Source organism: Canis lupus, chromosome X (genome assembly GCF_048164855.1).
Source record: "Canis lupus baileyi chromosome X, mCanLup2.hap1, whole genome shotgun sequence".
NCBI lineage: Eukaryota > Metazoa > Chordata > Mammalia > Carnivora > Canidae > Canis > Canis lupus.
Genome location: NC_132876.1, coordinates 112,018,061 through 112,031,223, shown reverse-complemented (window position 1 = coordinate 112,031,223; position 13,163 = coordinate 112,018,061).

Sequence of the window (13,163 nt, the reverse complement as noted above, 5' to 3'; positions counted from 1 at the left end):
GTTTATATGGGCATCTTTTTCTTGAAATTTAATGCACTCTAGTATGGAAGAGCTGTCTTACATACTGTCTATTATGTTTCCCAGCATACTGAAAACACATGTACTGGGTGGTGGCAGTTTAGGCAGATTACTTCCATCCTGAATCAAGAAGCATATTGCCGACCTCCAGCTGTCCTGGGTGAAAAAGGAGCATGAAAAAACTGTCATGCTAGTCACATACTATAGTTCGCATCTATTGTCATCCCCCTCCTCATCCTCCATTCAACCTTTGCCTGGTATAATATCCTGATTTTCTTTTGAAAGACCAGATTTTCTTGCATCTCAGACTCTGTCCTTGGGTGACAGGAGAAGGAGAAGTCGTTGTTGTTCATCCCCAGTTCCAGAAACGGATGGTAACTCAAGTGTGGCCAGTCAAAGCATTTCACTCCTTTGGCCAAAGACCCTGATGTATGAGTGGGTGTGTGACCCGGTTAGACTTAGCCAATGAGATTCAACCAGACGTTAGTAGGGGCTATTGGAAGAGTGTCCAGCTGAACTTCAACCTGAGATCATGTGCAATGGGAGCAGCTGGGAGACACTGCGGATCCTGAAAATGAAGCTAAGAGCAGAAGGCCGAGAGGAGGAATGGAGGCAAAACAGCTTGTGATGGATGGTATTGCCTGAATTAAGTTGTGTGAGCCAAATAAATGCTCTACATCTTGAGGCAGTTACAACTATTTTTCTGTCACCTTCCACTAGTCTGACTCGCCTAGCAAAGCCCTCATTGCTGTTTGGCTAGCTGGTGCTACCCCAGCACAGGTTTCCACAATGATTTTTACTTCCACAAAAAATTGCCTTTGTAACGTGGGTATTCAGAGATCAACAACAACAGCAAAAACCACTGAGCACTTCTCACTCATACATGCTCATTATATATACCAAGAGCAAATTTACTGGGGCTGTAATGTGAAATGTCTGCTCACATAAACACCATAATAAGTGCTTGTTCATACAGAATGCCGTGGATATGAGGGGCTGCACACCACCATCGTTTCATCAGAGAATTTTGCCAACAGGCCATTCCATTTTCCTTCCCAGCATAACATTTCCATTAACTTTGTGAGTGGTTTTACAAACTTCTTGGCAGTGGTACAACTTGAACCTTTAGCATCCTGGAAAGCACAATTTTTAGCTTATTCTGGAAAATCTCAGTTGGTTTACCAGAGAGGTCATTGTGCTTTGTTTATGAAAAGTATTCAAGGCTTTGGTGGCTTCCTGCCACTATTTGACAGTTTCATAGCAGGCAAAAAGCACAGGGATCTAGAGATAAAATCTAATTTTCATATAATGATTGTATTTTCTTATTCCTATTCTTTTCTGTCTGCCCATCACACTTACAGATTCTCCTGCCCTAGCAATACAGAGTCAGCTCTATTCATACTGACTTTCTAGGCACTGTTTGCAATTATGAAGTTATTCTGCACTGTGGTATTTAGGTAATTTTTTCTTAACTGGTTTCATGCTTCAATGGACTACTGATTCATTTTTACAAATTGGGAATATGATGAAGCACTGTGGTTACAACAAAAATGCAAATTGGATGAATTTAAGTAATAATATGCAAATGTCATAAAAATACATTAGTTGAGATCAAATGCAGCCTGGCAAATGAATGTTAGCTGGTCGATTTAGTGTTTTTGGTGAATGCACAAACTTTAAGATTGTAACGATGCTGGAAGTTTCTGTGAAAATCATAATTTTTTTCTTTTTTAGAAAAGATTTTATTTATTTATTTGAGAGAGAGAGAGTGAGCAAGTGAGTGAGCGAGCGAGAGACAGTGATAGCTTGAGCAGGGGAGAGGGAGAAGCAGACTCCTTGCTGAGCAGGAAGCCCGATGCTATGTGGGGCTTGATTCCAGGACCCTGAGATTGTGACATGAGTAAATGGCAGATGCTTAACTGATTGAGCCACTCAGGTGACCCCATAATTTATCTTAAATTCAAATTTACTAAGTGTAAGTGGACAAAATTGTTTTATTTTTTTTCCCCTGAGACTCCTGAACTGTGTGCGAACCCCTTTTATGGATTCCAGGCATCATCAATGATCTGAGTACCACACTTAGCCAATAATCCTCAGAGAATACTTGCTGGAGGATGACCAAAGTGGTGATTGGAACAGGAAAGCCTCAATAGTAGGAGGGAGAACCACTGGCATCAACAGTACAATTTGCCAGAATATCAGCAGTGCACAGGTTGGAATTTTCAAGATCTACTCTCTTAGCCACTTTAAAGCACACAATACATTATTGTTAACCACAGTCACCATACTGTACCTCATATCCCTAGAATTTATTCATTTTATAACTGAAAGTTTGTACCCTTTGACCAACATCTCCCCCATGTCTCCCTCTCTTCAGCCCCTGGCAATTACCATTCTTGTCTGTTTCTGTAAGTTTTAATGTTTTTAGATTTCACATACAAGTGAGATCATACAGTATTTGTCTTCCACTGTCTGACTTATTTTATGGATGACCTACCTATGCTGTAGTATATGTCAGGATTTCTTTTCTTTTCCTTTTTTTTTAAATTTTTTATTTATGTATGATAGTCACAGAGAGAGAGAGAGAGAGGCAGAGACACAGGCAGAGGGAGAAGCAGGCTCCATGCACCGGGAGCCCGACGTGGGATTCGATCCCGGGTCTCCAGGATCGCGCCCTGGGCCAAAGGCAGGTGCTAAACTGCTGCGCCACCCAGGGATCCCAGGATTTCTTTTCTTTTTATGGCTGAATAATATTCCATTATTATATATATAAATAATATATATTTATATATATAAACCGCTGGGGTGGCTCAGCGGTTTAGCGCCGCCTTCAGCCCGGGGTGTGATCCTGCAGACCCGGATGAATCCCACGTCGGGCCCCTTGCATGGAGCCTGCTTCTCCCTCTGCCTCTGCCTATATCTCTGCCTCTCTTTCTGTGTGTCTCTCATGAATAAATAAATAAAATCTTTAAAAAATATATATACCCACTATGTCACGTGGGACATGCCTGAGTTATTAAACTGTACCCACTCCCCTAGGTGAGAAAGAGAAATTTCTTTCCAGAAGCTTAGGAAAAGGCTGGAGACCTGCCCTCTCCAACTGGACACCCAGACGGAGCTGCCTCGTGTGGTTCTACTCTCCAGAGCCACGGACATCTGTTGGGGACTCTGATCTCCATAAGAGAGAGGCAGGGAGAGGTAAGACTTAGAAAGGGCACCATTGGAGAAGGCTCAACGCCACCACCCTCACTGCCAAGTCTTTCCATTTGCTTTTAACTGACATAGTCCAAGGTAATCATGGAATTTGCATGATGTAATCAAGTGCAAAAGAGCAGCAGCTCCCAGTGTGAAGTGTTGCCTGTTTGAGTCAGTGTGGACTGGTATGGGGTGGGGGCTAAATTCCAAGCATGATTTAGGCAAAGGAGAGGAACGAGATTGTTAACTTATCCTCTACACATTGTTCTTCATTTGCTCCTACAGTCAGTATACGAGGAGCAAATAATGAGGTGGTAGTGCCATGCTATTACTTATAAACATTTTTTTTATGGAGCCATATTTCACATACCATAAAATTCACCCCTTTAAAGTGTATTATTCAGCAGATTTTAGCATATTCACTAGGTTGTGCAGACATCACTACTAATTCCAGAACATTTTCCTCACTCCAAAAAGAAACCTGTACTCACTCACAGCCCCTTCCTATTTCCTGGCAACTTCACTCCACCCAGCCCCAGGCAACCACTCTGTCTCTATTTGTGCATTCTGGACATTTCATATAAATAGAGTCATAGAATACGTGGCCTTTGCCTGGTTTCTTTCACTTAGCATCATGTTTTCCAGGTTCATCCATGTGATTGCATGTGTCAGTACTTCATTTTTTTTATTATTAAAGAATATTTCATTATGTGCCTATACTACATTTTATTTTTCCATGCATCAGTGGGTTGTTTCCACTTTATGGATATTATGAATCATGCTGCTTCATGCAACCTTTGTGCATAAGTTTTACAGGAACATATATTTTTGTTTCTCTTGGGTATGATACCTAGGAGTGGCATTGCTAGGTCCTATGATAATTCTTTTTTTTAAAGATTTTATTCATTTATTTGAGAGAGAGAGAGAGAGAGAGAGAGTCGTGTGCATGAGCAGGGGAGGGGCTGAAGAGAGCGACAGGCAGACTCCCCGCTGAGCATGGAGCCAAAGACACTCCGCTCATCCCAGGATCCTGAGACCATGACCTGAGTTGAAGTCAGACACTTTTTATAAAAAAAAATTATTTTTATTTATTTATTCATGACACAGAGAGAGAGAGAGAGAGAGAGAGAGAGAGAGAGAGAGGCAGAGGGAGAAGCAGGCTCCATGCAGGGAGCCTGATGCAGGACTCGATCCCGGGTCTCCAGGATCAGGCCCTGGATTGAAGGCAGTGCTAAACCGCTGAGCCACCCGGGCTGCCCCTGAAGTCAGACACTTAACTGACTGAGCCACCCGTCCTGTGATAATTCTCTGGTTAATTTTTTGAGGAGCTCAGACTTAATTTCAAAGTGGCTGCTCCATTTTACAATCTCAAGAGCAGTGTTTGAGAATGGGTTCTGGTTTCTGCATCTTCTCTAACATTTGTTACTGTCTGTCTTTTTGATGCTAGCCATCCTAGTGGGCCATGCTATGTATTAGATACGCTCTCATACACTTGGCTCAATATATATTTTAAGCCAGTTGTTAAGAACCATCCCTGAGGATGTAACAGGCTTGTGAAAGTTCTCTAATAGTGCTTTCCTAGGGGATCAGAAGACTGTTGAGGCTTTGGTAGGTGGGATCTGGCTCCTGAAAGAATAGTTCTGTGTTTTTAAAAAATATTCGTTGGATTAAATGAAACAGCTGGCTTAGGTCAAAACTGAGAATGAATTTCATGAACTCAAAAACGTTTCCAATTTTTCTGTTGCACAAGGCCACGGATTAAAGCCTCATTGTGCATTAAGGCCCTTTTCTATCAATGCAAGTACAGTACTCTGGTTCCAACATGGAAATCATTACAGAGGTGATAAGCTCTTTTTCTTAATCCACTGTTGTTGTTTTCATAGTTACTGAGTTGGCATGAGTAGTAATATGGAAACCCTTTGCAAATATGTATTGCCCCAAGAGATTCCGAAGCTAAAAAAAAAATCCAGCTTATTAGTGGGTGCTCCTGTTCCTGGCTCCTCTTTGAGTTAAGGGGTGGAGTCTTGTGAAGATAATATACCACCTGCGAAATAAACATCCTCTTCAAAATGAACATAACCTTCTTTGTTCCAGGGCAGAAAGAAGGCAGGCATTATAGGCCAGACATGTTGAACTTCCTCATGCAGTAACCACTCTAAAATAAGAAAAAAATCTGAGGAGTTGCCAGACATTTCACTATTTTCAAAGAGAAAAGCATGATGTAATATTGTCATTTTGTTTAATACTTCTGTTTAATATTAAGATTCTAAACCACTTAGATACAGGAGTCCAGGTGAGAGCTTACATATTGGGATGAAAGATGGGACTGCTAAAAGGTACTAAAAGGACTGACATACTTTCATTTTATTTTATTTATTTTTTAAAAAGTTTTATTTTTATATCTTCAATTTTTTTTATTAAAAAATTTTTTTTTAGTGATCTCCACACCACGTGGGGCTCGAACTCATGACCCCGAGATCAACAGTCACATGCTCTACCAACAGAACCAGCCAGGTGCCTCAGGTTGACATACTTTTAAAATATTTTATTTTGGAAAATTTCAAACATAAAATATTAGAGGAATTGATATCATCCCCCTCCCCCATATCCATTGCTCAGCTTAAATACCTGTCAACATGGTCCAATTCTTTTTTTTTAAAGACTTATTTATTTATTTATTTATTTATTTATTTGAGAGACTGTGAGAGTGAGAGAGCGCAAACAGGGTGAGTGGCATAGGGAGAGGGAAAGGGAGAAGCAGGCTCCCCGATGAGCAGGAAGCCTGATGTGGGGCTGGATCCCAGGACTCTGAGATCATGACCTGAGCCGAAGGCAGTGCCCCACCAATTCTTGTTTAAACTAACCCCTCTGAAAAAGAAAAAAAAAAAAAAACAAAAAAAACTAACCCCTCCATACTTTTTTCTTTTGTGTCTGAGGATTTTAGTGCAGATTCAGATTTCACCTGTAGATAATACAGAATGCATTCATAAATGTTAGGCTTTTTTTTTCTCATAACCACTATGCCATTACATTGTTATCACACTTAAAAAATAAGCAATGGCTTTTAACATCATCAAATAGTTCATATTCAAATTTCCCTTTTGGTTAAAAGACTTTTTTTTTTTTTTATTTATGATAGTCACAGAGAGAGAGAGAGAGAGAGAGGCAGAGACACAGGCAGAGGGAGAAGCAGGCTCCACGCACCGGGAGCCCGATGTGGGATTCGATCCTGGGTCTCCAGGATCGCGCCCTAGGCCAAAGGCAGGCGCCAAACCGCTGCGCCACCTAGGGATCCCTAAAAGACTTTTTTTATTAAACATTTTATTATTATTTTTTAGATTTCAAGTTTTATTTAAATTCTAGTTAGTTGGGCAGCCTTGGTGGCGCAGCGGTTTAGCACCGCCTGCAGCCTGGGGTGTAATCCTGGAGACCTTGGATCGAGTCCCACGTCAGGCTCTCTGCGTGGAGCCTGCTTCTCCCTCTGCCTGTGTCTCTGCCTCTCTCTCTTTGTGTCTCTAAGAATAAATAAATAAATAACCTTTAAAAAAATAAATTCTAGTTAGTTAATATATATAGTAAAATTGGTTTCTGGTGTAGAATTTAGTGATTCATCACTTACGTATAACACTCAGTGCTCATCCCAACAAGTGCCCTCCTTAGTACCCACCACCCACTTAGCCCATCCCCCACCTATCTTCCTCCTTCATCTGTCAATTTGTTTTCTTTTCTTTTTAAATTTAAATTCATTTGCCAACATATTGTATAATACCCAGTGCTCATCTCGTGTGCCCTCCTTTTTTTTTTTTCGTGTGCCCTCCTTAATGCCTGTCACCCAGTTACCCCATCCCTCTATCCACCTCCCTTCTGCAATCCTTTGTTTCCCAGAGTTAGGAGACTCTCATGGTTTGTCATCCTCTCTAATTTTTCCTCACTCAGTTTCCCTCCTTTCCCTTATGGTCCCTTTCACTACTTATATTCCACATATAAGTGAAACCATATGGGGAACCCTGGGTGGCGCAGCGGTTTGGCGCCTGCCTTTGGCCCAGGATCCTGGAGACCCAGGATCGAATCCCACATCGGGCTCCCGGTGCATGGAGCCTGCTTCTCCCTCTGCCTGTGTCTCTGCCTCTCTCTCTCTCTCTCTCTCTCTGTATGACTATCATAAAATAAAAAAAAAATAAGTGAAACCATATGATAATTGTCTTTTTCTGATTGATTTATTTCACTCAGCATAATACCCTCCAGTTCCATCTATGCTGATGTAAAGGGTAAGTATTCATTCTTTCTGATGGCTGAGTGATATTCCATCTATATATATACCACATCTTCTTTACCTATTTATCTGAAAGACTTTGTTTTAAATTTTTTTAAAAAGATTTATTTATTTATTTATTTATGATAGACATAGAGGGAGAGAGAGAGGCAGAGACACAGGCAGAGGGAGAAGCAGGCTCCATGCCGGGAGCTGGACGTGGGACTTGATCCCAGGACTCCAGGATCGCGCCCTGGGCTAAAGGCAGGCGCTAAACCGCCGAGCCACCCAGGGATCCCCTAAAATTTTTTTATTATGGGAAATTTTAGACATATACAAACATAAAGAGAATAATAAATGACCTCCATGTACCTACCACCCACTTTCAACAATTATCAACTCTAACTCATTGTTTCATAATCCCACATACTTCCCCCCCACAGTTTTTTCTTCAAATATTTTCTTTCTTTTATTAAGTGATAACATTGATTTAACATAAAATTGATCGTTTCAACCATTTAAAATTTTTTTTATTTATTTGACAGAGAGACAGCACCAGCAGGTGGAGCAGGAGAGGGAAAGGGAGAAGCAGGCTCTCCCCTGAGCAGGGAGCCAGCCCAGGGGGCTCCATCCCAGGACCCTGGGATCATGGAAGGCAGACGCCTAACCAACTGAGCCACCCAGGTGCCCCCACTTCCACCATTTTGAACTATACAGTTAAGTGGCATGCAGTAATTAATGATCTTGTGTAATCGTCACCACTATCTAATCCCCCCACAAAGGAAACCCTGTACCCATTAAGCAGTCACTCCTCATTCCCCTATCTCCCCAGTCCTGGTTAACACTAATCTCCTTGCAGTCTCTAAGGATATGTTTATCGTGGATATTTCATATAAATGGACGCCCCTTATAATTTTGAAGTGAATCTGAAACGCCATATAATTTCATCCATAAATAGTTTAGTGTGTATCTTTAGAAGATAAGGACTCCTTTTTTAAAATATAATCACAAGGGACACCTGGGTGGCTCAGCGGTTGAGCGTCTGTCTTTGGCTCAAGGCATGATCCCCAGATCTGGAATCGAGTCCCGCATCGGGCTCCTTGCGTGGAGCCTGCTTCTCCCTCTGCCTGTGTCTCTGCTTCTCTTTGTGTCTTTCATGAATAAATAAATACAATCTTTAAAAAACAAAATCACAAGGTTATTATATAATCTGAAAAAATTAAACAGTAATTACTTACTCTTACAAAATATCCAGCCCGTGGTTAAATTTCCATTTGCGTTATGAGTGTTATGTATTTGTTTTAGTTTGTTTGAATCAGGATCTGTATATGTATCTCAAATCTCTTTTCATGTAGAGATTCCTCCTCCATCTTCTCCCCATTCTGGCAATTTGTTTGCTGAAGAAACTGAACTGCCTTGTAGAGAATCCTGTTGTCTGGCTCTGGCTGCTTGCTTCTCTATGGTGGTGTCTAACATGTTCCTCTGGTTTCTGAGTTTCCTCCATGTTGGTAGTTCTGTCTAGAGCAGCACTGTTTAATACAGTAGGTACTGGCCATGTGCGGTTATTGAGACCTTGAGATGTGACTAGTGACCAAAACTCTCTGCTTGACCAAACTTGGGTCAGACTCCTCTGAGTCCTCTTTCTGACTGGGTTCCAGCTTTGGGCTTTGTCCTTGGCTTGCTTAATCCAATTTAGCAAGAATCTTGTTGGGTGAGTTTCATAAAAATCTCCCACCCACTCTTGATATCTGATCAAATTCCTCATCCGCTACCCTCAAAATCTTATCACCCTGGCCCACCTTAAGCAAGTATCCTGTTGAGTCCGTCTTATGAGAATCGCCCTAGCCTTGATATTTCCTGTTTGTAATTTCCCATCCACTGATTCCTACTTTGCTCCTTGGCTTTCAATCTCTATTTGTCTTTCTTGCATTTGGAGCTGAGTCCAATCTCTCTCCCCTACTGCAAAATCCCATTGTGGTAGCCCCTCTGGAGTAAGGGGCCTTACCATTTTTACAAGTGCCTGAGTAATTATTTTCTTGAACACTAGTCCAAACTGGGATGTGTGGTAAGTGTAAATTACATGCCAGATTTCAAAGACTTAGTACAAAAAAGAAATGTAAACTCTCTCTTTAATAATTTTTATATTAATTTCATGTTGACATGATAATATATTGGCTATATTGGGTTAAATAAATATGTTAGTAAACTTAATTTCACTTATTTCTTTTTAGTTGCTTTTATTTTTTTTTTATTTTTTTTATTTTTATTTTTATTTTTTTTAAATTTTTATTTATTTATGATAGTCACAGAGAGAGAGAGAGGCAGAGACACAGGCAGAGGGAGAAGCAGGCTCCATGCACCGGGAGCCCGACGTGGGATTCGATCCCGGGTCTCCAGGATCGCGCCCTGGGCCAAAGGCAGGCGCCAAACCGCTGCGCCACCCAGGGATCCCTTTTAGTTGCTTTTAATGTGGCAATTGGAAGATCTGAAATACATAGTGGCTTGCATTATATTTCTGTTGGACAGTGCTGAATTAGAGACTTGATGAAATTCAGTTTTGCTTTTTTGGCAAATTTATGTCTTAGGTGGTATTGCATATGTTTAGCCAGAAGCACATAATGGCGGACTCTGTGTTGTTAGCAGTTGTTGATGATCAATGTTTGAATTTATTTGTTAATTAGGGGCTACAAAACACTGATATTTTAATTCTGTCATTTTTAAAAAAGATTTTATTTATTTATTCATGAGACAGAGAGAGAGAGAGAGAGAGAGCGGGGGACAGAGACACAGGCAGAGGGAGAAGCAGGCTCCATGGAGGGAGCCCCACGTGGGACTGGATCCCGGGTCTCCAGGACCACGCCCTGGGCTGAAGGCGGCACTAAACCGCTGGGCCACCCAGGGATCCCCTATTGTGTCATTTCTTCTGTAACTCTACTTCATCCATTGTTTGGTTTCCTAGTGGTACAGCTCAGTAGGGAAGGCAATATCAATATTTGATTCTTTCCCTTTATTTATGAATTCTCAAAATTATCAGGTGGCTAACAAGCCATTGATAGACTAAAAATTTTTGGCAGTATTCCGGGAATATAAAAAATAGTGAAAGGGGGGGATCCCTTGGGTGGCTCAGCGGTTTAGCACCGCCTTCAGCCAGGGCCTGATCCTGGAGACCCAGATCGAGTCCCACATCGGGCTCCCTGCATAGAGCCTGCTTCTCCCTCTGCCTGTGTCTCTGCCTCTCTCTCTGTGTCTCTCATGAATAAATAAATAAATAAATAATTTAAAAAATAGTGAAAGGGAATAAAGGGGAAAGGAGAGAAAATGAGTGGGAAATATCAGTGAGGGAGACAGAACATGAGAGACTCCTAACTCTGGGAAACAAACAAGGGGTGGTGGAAGGGGAGGTGGGGGGGGTTGGGGTGACTGGGTGATGGTCACTGAGGGGGGCACTGGACGGGATGAGCACTGGGTGTTATGCTATATGTTGGCAAATCAAACTGCAATTAAAAAAATATACAAAAAACTTTTTTGGCAGTGCTTATTTTTATGTGCTTCTTAGAGAGATTTACAAAGCTTACATAGGAATGAAGATGCAGGTTTGTAAGGAAATTGAATACTATCTGATCCCAAACTGAGATAATAAGTGGAAGTCTTCAAGAATGTCAAGGTCATGAAAGACAAAGACTGAGGGACTGCTTCAGAAGAAGGGAGACCAAAGAGAGATGGCAATTAAATGAAACTTGTGATCCTGGGCTGGATCCTGGATTAGAAAAAATAGTTTTTTTTCCCCTTTTACTCTAAAGGGACAGTTGGTGACAATTGAGTAAAGTTTGTAGACTAGATGACAGTTACTTTTCTGATTTTGATGATTGTACAGTGGTTACAAGGAGAATAGCTTTGTTTTTTTAGGAAATGTATGCTGAATTATACAAGGGCAAAGGGAAATTATATCTGCAACAAATTCTCAAATTATTAAGAAAAAATATATAGAGAGAAAGAAATGATAAAGCAACTGTAGAAACATTTGAGGGATTTGAGTGAGATATACACAGGAATTCTTTGTACTATTTTTGCAATTTTCTGTGAACCTGAAATTACCGCAAAAAAAGTTAATAAACTAAAATAATGCCGATGAATTAGAAAAAGTCCTATCTGTTCTCATTGTAAGATTCTTTTTTTTTTTTCCCCACCCCCCTCATTGTAAGATTCTAAATAGGTTGCTATCAATCTGAACTTAAAACCATTCTAAAAAGTACTTTGCAAATTTGAGAGAGACTGTATGAAGAACAAGAGAGTAGATAAAACCTAGTTCCGAGAAGAGTTGTGTAGTGGTTTAAAATGTGTCCATTAGTTCTTTGACATTGCTTTCAAGAGTTGGAGGTCAATTCCCCTCTTTTTCAGTGTGACTTGGACTTAGTGACTTGCTTCTAATAAATAGAACGGTAGAAGTGGTGCATCACTTCTAAGACCAGGTCATAAAAGATGTTGTGCTTGCAGAAGTACACTGCCTTGGACCCCTAGCTCTGGAAGAAGCCAGCTGCCATGTCCTGAACTACTCAGGCAGCCTTGTGGAGACGCCCACATAGGTGGAACTGAGGCCTTCTGTTAACAAACACGTGAGCGTGTCATCTTGGAAATGGGTCCTCCAGCTCCACTTCAGCCTTCGGATAACTGCAGCCCTGGCCAACAGCTTGACTGCAATCTCCTGAGAGGCTGAGCCAGAACCACTCAGCTAAGTCACTCTTGCATTCCTGACCCACAGAAACCATGAGGTAATAAATGTCTGTTGATCAAGCTACTGTTATGCAGCAATGGATTACTGGTATAATTCCATATCTTTTAAAAAAAAAGATTTATTTATTTATTTGACAGAGAAAGGGCAGGGGGAAGGGGGGAGAGGGAGAGAGAGAATCCCAAGCACACTCCCTGCTGAGTGTGGAGCCTGACATGGGGCTTGATCTCATTACCTGAGCCAAAATTGGGAGTCCGATGCTCAACCAACTGAGCCACTGGGGCGCCCCTCCAATTCCATATCTTAAGCACCTTGAAATCATGCTGCATGGACAGCTGCTTACATATAAAGCTGATCCTTTCTACCAGATTCTGATATAATCTGTAAATGAAAGTAGATGCAGAAAGGAACATTTCCAGGACATAACCAAATCTGCATTGTTATCTTAGAAACTATTATTGAGATTATGGTACTGATTCAGAAGTCATGAGGAAACAGCTGAACTAAAATGTAAGTTTTTAGTGACAGGCTGGAACTCCTAGAGAAGAGAATTAAAGAAATGAGTTAAGATATAAGTAAGACATGAAGTTGAGAATAAAATCATGTCATGAAAGTAGGTTTTTTTTAAAGATTTTATTTATTTATTCACGAGAGACACACAAAGAGACAGAAAGAGGCAGAGACACAGGCAGGGGGAGAAGCAGGCTCCATGCAGGGAGCCCAATGTGGGACCCGATTCCAGGTCTCCAGGATCACACCCTGGGCCGAAGGCAGGCGCTAAACCGCTGAGCCACTGGGGCTGCCCCTGAAAATAGGTTTAAACTAGGAGGAGAGGGTAGCCCGGGTGGCGCAGCAGTTTAGTGCTGCCTGCAGCCCGGCGTGTGATCCTGGAGACCTGGGATCGAGTCCCACGTTGGGCTCCCTGCATGGAGCCTGCTTCTCGCTCTGCCTGTGTCTCTGTCTCTGTCT